At 35.7% G+C, this 5,896-nt stretch overlaps 1 pseudogene; it reads left to right on the top strand.

The window, feature by feature from the left end:
• Nucleotides 1-4,135: 4,135 nt before the first annotated feature.
• LOC142873684 (histone-lysine N-methyltransferase SETMAR-like) lies at nt 4,136-5,205 on the top strand (annotated as a pseudogene).
• The last annotated feature ends 691 nt before the right edge of the window (nt 5,206-5,896 follow it).

The following is a 5,896-nucleotide window of genomic DNA, read 5'->3' as shown; positions in this document are numbered from 1 at the left end:
CATAGGCCTGGGCAAAGAGTTTTTGAAGAAGTCCCCAAAGGCAATCACAACAGCAGCAAAAATAAATGAGACATGATCAAACTACAAAGCTTCTGCACAGCCAAAGAAATAGTCATGAAAGTAAACAGACAACCTAAGGAATGGGAGAAAATTTTTGCATCCTATGCATCCGATAATGGACTGATAACTAGAATATACTTAGAACTCATGAAAATTAGGAAGAAAAAATCAAATAACCCCATTAAAAAGTGGGCAAAGGACTTGAACAGAAATTTTTCTAAAGAAGACAGAAGAATGGCCATCAAACATATGAAAAAATGCTCAACATCTCTAATCATCAGGGAAATGCAAATCAAAACCACAATGAGATATCACTTAACCCCAGTGAGAATGGCCTTTATCAAAAAATCTCCAAACAATAAATGCTGGCGTGGTTGCGGAGAGAGAGGAACACTCCTACACTGCTGGTGGGACTGCAAACTAGTTCAACCTCTGTGGAAAGCAATATGGAGATACCTTAAAGCGATACAAGTGAATCTACCATTTGATCCAGCAATCCCATTGCTGGGCATCTACCCAAATGATCCAATGACACTCTACAAAAAAGACACCTGCACTCGAATGTTTATAGCAGCACAATTCATAATTGCAAGGCTGTGGAAACAGCCCAAGTGCCCATCAATCCAAGAATGGATTAATAAAATGTGGTATATGTATACCATGGAGTACTACTCAGCTCTAAGAAACAATGGTGATATAGCACATCTTATATTTTCCTGGTTAGAGCTGGAACCCATACTACTAAGTGAAGTATCCCAAGAATGGAAAAACAAGCACCAGATATATTCTCCAGCAAACTGGTATTAACTGAGTAGCACCTAAGTGGACACATAGGTACTACAGTAATAGGGTATTGGGCAGGTGGGAGGGGGGCGGGTGGCGGGTATATACATACATAATAAGTGAGATGTGCACCATCTGGGGGATGGTCATGATGGAGACTCAGACTTTTGGGGAGAGGGGGGGAAATGGGCATTTATTGAAACCTTAAAATCTGTACCCCCATAATATGCCAAAATAAAAAAAAATATATTTTCAATTATTGAAATTAACTTGTGTATTCAGATGCAACTGGAAAGGCCATTGGTGAATGATAGGGTATAATGTACCAATGTTGTCCAAAAATATAATAGATATTCTATAACTTTACCAGTTTGTACTATGGAAATAATCAGACAAGTTTAATGAGGTTAAAAATTTTTGCTTAAAGCTTATTAAGTATAGACTTTGCTAACTCATTTCCACCTGCAACAACTGTTACCAAAATACTATTTTGAAGATACAATATATTTTTCTTCAGCAATTCATTATTCAAATTTATTTCAAAATTATATGTTTTAATAGACATTAAAATAAGAAAGAGTTTTAGTTACTCAGCATGTAAATAGAAAAGAGGATGGAATTAGAAACCATTCACCTTACATGAATGCTCCAGTAGTTTCAATAAGAGTGAAATGTAGGCATTTGGCACAAAAATACTTTTTTCCTGTTCATAGAAGTTCTACAGCCAATAAATAGAAAAATGAGAGAAAGTCTCAGTTTTCTCTTTTGTTGTTTATCTTTTCCAAACATACCATGACTCATCCACTTTTTTTCTGAATTTTTCCACTTTTTAAAAATTTCAATAGGTTTAGAGGGTACAAGTGGGGTTTTGTTACATGGATATGTTGTATACTGATAAGGTCTGGGCATTTAGTATGTTTGTTATCTGAATAGCATACATTGTACTCAATAGGTAATTTTTCATCCTTAACCCTTCTAACTTCTCCCCTTTTGAGTCTTCATTGTCCATTATACCACTCTGTATGACCTGTGTAGCCATAGCTTAGCTCACACTTATAAGTGAGAACATGTGATATTTGGTTTTCTGTTCCCGAGTTATTTCACTTAGGATAATGGTATCCAGTCCCATCCAAGTTGCAGCAAAAGACATTATTTCATTCATTTTTATGTCTGACTAGTAGTCCATGGTGTGCGTGTGTGCGTGTGTGTGGATAGATAGATAGATAGATAGATGATAAATATAGATACCACATTTTCTTTATCCACTTATCTGTTGATGGGCATTTAGGTTGTTTCCATAATTTTATGGTTGTGAATTCTGAAAAAAATGGTTTTCAAAAAAGAAGAAAAAGGCTATTTATGTTTCTCAATAAAGAGTGACTATTTCATATTATATAAATTATTCAAAAAGCTATATGTATTAGTTTTCACCCATTTTAGGCACTCTTCTTGGTGTCTACCAATGTGAATGTTATGGAACAACTTTAACTTGAAAGGCAATGGTAACCACCTGAATCATTCCACTCAGGTACAACTTGAATTACTGTCTTAGGAAGTCTTGTTGGGTTATTTGGATTTGTTTTTAGAACATTAGAATGTATAAAAATTTCATGAAAAAATATTTAAGAGTATGGGCTTATAATCAAATGAATATGTGTTCCAATAATGCAAAAAGCAGATATTGAACAACATGTGCTGAATTAATGAAGGAATCAATCAATCATTCAATCATTTAATAAATCCTTATTCTATTTCTTATAGACTATGGAATATTGAACAAACCATTTGGAAAACTGAAACACAGAAAGTTTATAAGCTCAAAGAATTGAAGACAAGTAGCATATTGTTGCAAACTGAAAAAGTATCTTGAGCATAATAATTGGTCCATAAATGTTTCTTTATGTCTTTTACTTCTCTTGAAGACATTTGGGCTTTTTTTTCAGCAATATGCTGTCAAGGATCTGTCAAGCAATATGCGATTGTACATAAAGGTACTTATTTATGCATTACCATAAAACTGGGCTTTCAACCAAAGGTACTCACACTAAGACTTAATCTGGAAAACAGCTTGGAGTTTGTTAGACTTAGTACCATGAAGTTGCTTGGAGAATTTTAGGACTTTGAGTAGATATCAAGGAAGATATTTCTTGAACATCTTGAATGAAACATAATCTGGGACTTTTCAAGGGGACTGATACCAGAAAAATCACATGACTAAAATGACTCTTCATTAGATAGATTTTCTCATATGAAATGAACATATTGCTGATCCAGTTTAATTAATCTCTCCTTCTGAGTTTTAGCATTTCTACCACTTGTGTTGGATAAAATCAGATCAGTGTAGGAGATTGGTAATGGCAGGTGAATTTTTGAATAGAAAGACTATAACACATTCTATTGCTGCCTATTATTTTCTTTCTTAGCACATCGATTGAACATCTTTATTTCCCTACTTTCAACAACTATCCCTTCTGGCAAAACATACTTCTCCATTTCCTTCTATTTTATCACCTATTACATAGCAGCATTCAAAATCATTAATCATTTTTATGCTAAATACAATGTCCTCTTCTTATTCTTTAACCTTAAACTTTATATAGTTTTTAACTCTCTTGTGTTTCTTTTCTATCTTGAATTTTGGCTTCCAAAGTACACCTGTATCCCAGTGTTCCTCTTACATCACCAGAACCCTTGCTCTGTTTCACTCTTCACTATTCAGATCTTTCAATATAGGTTTTCCTACAATATTTTGTGCTAATTCATCCTGGTGAATGTGTAATATACCACAGAGAACACCTTTCAGGGAAAAAGTAATTATTACCCTTGCTGCTGGGCATACTACCAAAAGATAGCCCTCAACTGTCAACATCTCTCGGTACCTATCTTATATGAAGAGTGTCACCCAGCCAAAGATCATGCCTTCCCAGGGCAGCTACTTTTGATGGCTGATTGGTACAGAGTAAGGCTCAGCCTCTGCTCCAACTTAGGGCGGCTCTAGAGAGTCATACCATCTTCAGAACACACTATGGAGTTAGCTGAAACTTCTGTTGAGACTGCATTTCACCTTGACTTCTCCCTTTACCCAATCTGTTGATCTCAAGGACTTTTTTTCTATTTAGGTTCTTGCAAAAGTAATCGTGGTTTTAGCATTGTTGAAATTTGCCATTTGATATTGGAATACATTCTTTAAATAAATGTGGTTATGTTATACATTTTAATGCACCTTTCTTGCTTTATTTTTTTTTTGCTAATGATTTATTACTTGCTGTTTACTTTATATTTATTTTAGATTATGGAAATGATGCTAGACAAAAAGCAAATTCAAGTGATTTTCTCATTCAATTTCAAAATGGGTTGTAAAGCAGTGGAGACAACATGCAACATCAATAAGGCATTTGGCACAGGAACTGCTAACGAATGTACAGTGCAGCGGTGGTTCACGAAGTTTTGCAAAGGAGATGAGAGCCTTGAAGATGAGGAATGCAGTGGCCAGCCATTGGAAGTTGACAACAACTAAATGAGAGCAATCATTGAAGATGACCCTCTTACAACTTCACGAGATGCTGAAGAACTCAACATCTACCATTCTACAGTTCAGCGTTTGAAGCAAATTGGAAAGGTGAAAAAGCTCCGTAAGTGAGTGCCTCATGAGCTGATGGAACATCAAAAAAATTGTCATTTTGAAGTGTCATCTCTTATTGTACACAACAACAACGAACCATTTCTTGATCAGATTGTGACGAAAAGTGGATTTTATACAACTGGTGATTACCAGCTTAGTAGTTGGACTGAGAAGAAGCTCCAAAGCACTTCTCAGAGCCAAACTTGCACCACAAAAAGTTCATGGCCACTGTTTCTTGGTCTGCTGCCGGTCTGAGGCACTATAGCTTTCTGAATCCTGGCAAAACCATTACATCTGAGAAGTATGCTCAGCAAATCCATGAGATGCAAGGAAAACTGCAATACCTGCAGCCAGCATTGTTCAATAGAAAGGGTCCAATCTCCACGACAACGCCCAACTGCATGTCATACAACCAACACTTCAAAAGCTGAACAAATTGGGCTACAAAGTTGTGCCTCATGCACCATATTAACCTGACCTCTTGCCAACTGACTACCACTTCTTCAAGCATCTCAACAACCTTTGGCAGGGAAAACACTTTCACAACCAGCAGAATGCAGACAATGCTTTCCAAGAGTTCATAGCATCCAAAGCATGGATTTTTGTGCTACAGGAATAAACAAACTTATTTCTTGTTGGCAAAAATGTGTTGATTGTAATGTGCCTATTTTGATTAATAAAGATGTGTTTGAGCCTAGTTATAATGATTTAAAATTCATGATCTGAAACCACAATTACCTTTGCACCAACCTAAATAATAATCATGCTCACTAATCTCCATTTCAGAGCCTGTTTTCTTGGGAACTCAATTTGTAACAGTCACCTTTTTTTTTCTCTCATGCTATACTCCTTCCTGATATAATCTCAAACACTCTGTACCTCAAGTAACATCAGAAAATCCCCAACTCTTTTTCTTGCCCTGAGCTCCTCTGTAACCCTCAGACACTAATTTCATACTTATGAATGATGCAACTTTGTAAAGGTATCAGTTCAAACCCAAAGTGCTATCAAATGTTCTCAATCTCTTACTCTTTCATCATCCCTCATAACCATCTTCTCATCTTAGTTCCACATTTCAGTTAATGGAAATACAATCTACCCATCAGCTTATCCTGAAACCTTGGAATCATTGCTTTTTCCTAGCATTCCTTCACTTTCTGCATCAAATTCTTCCGAAACCATAGCATTTTTATTTAGGTAATGGCTCTCTGTCTCTACTGTCACTCGCTTAGTTACATTCATTTTATCTGTTTATTCACAAGTGTTTATTGAAGGTTGACTACATCTCAGTCCTGGTATGAGACATTCATTGTCTCTAGAAAATTGTACTATCATTGTAGCTGGTTCTCCTTTTCTTCTCTTCCCAACTTATCATTTGTCTTACCTGAAACACAGTTATGATCAAAGAATAGTTATGTTTAAAAAGCCTTA

This window comes from Microcebus murinus, chromosome 11, assembly GCF_040939455.1.
Source record: "Microcebus murinus isolate Inina chromosome 11, M.murinus_Inina_mat1.0, whole genome shotgun sequence".
In the NCBI taxonomy this organism is placed as follows: domain Eukaryota; kingdom Metazoa; phylum Chordata; class Mammalia; order Primates; family Cheirogaleidae; genus Microcebus; species Microcebus murinus.
Note: the sequence above shows the minus strand (reverse complement) of the source record. Positions and strands in the feature narration are given on the sequence as shown.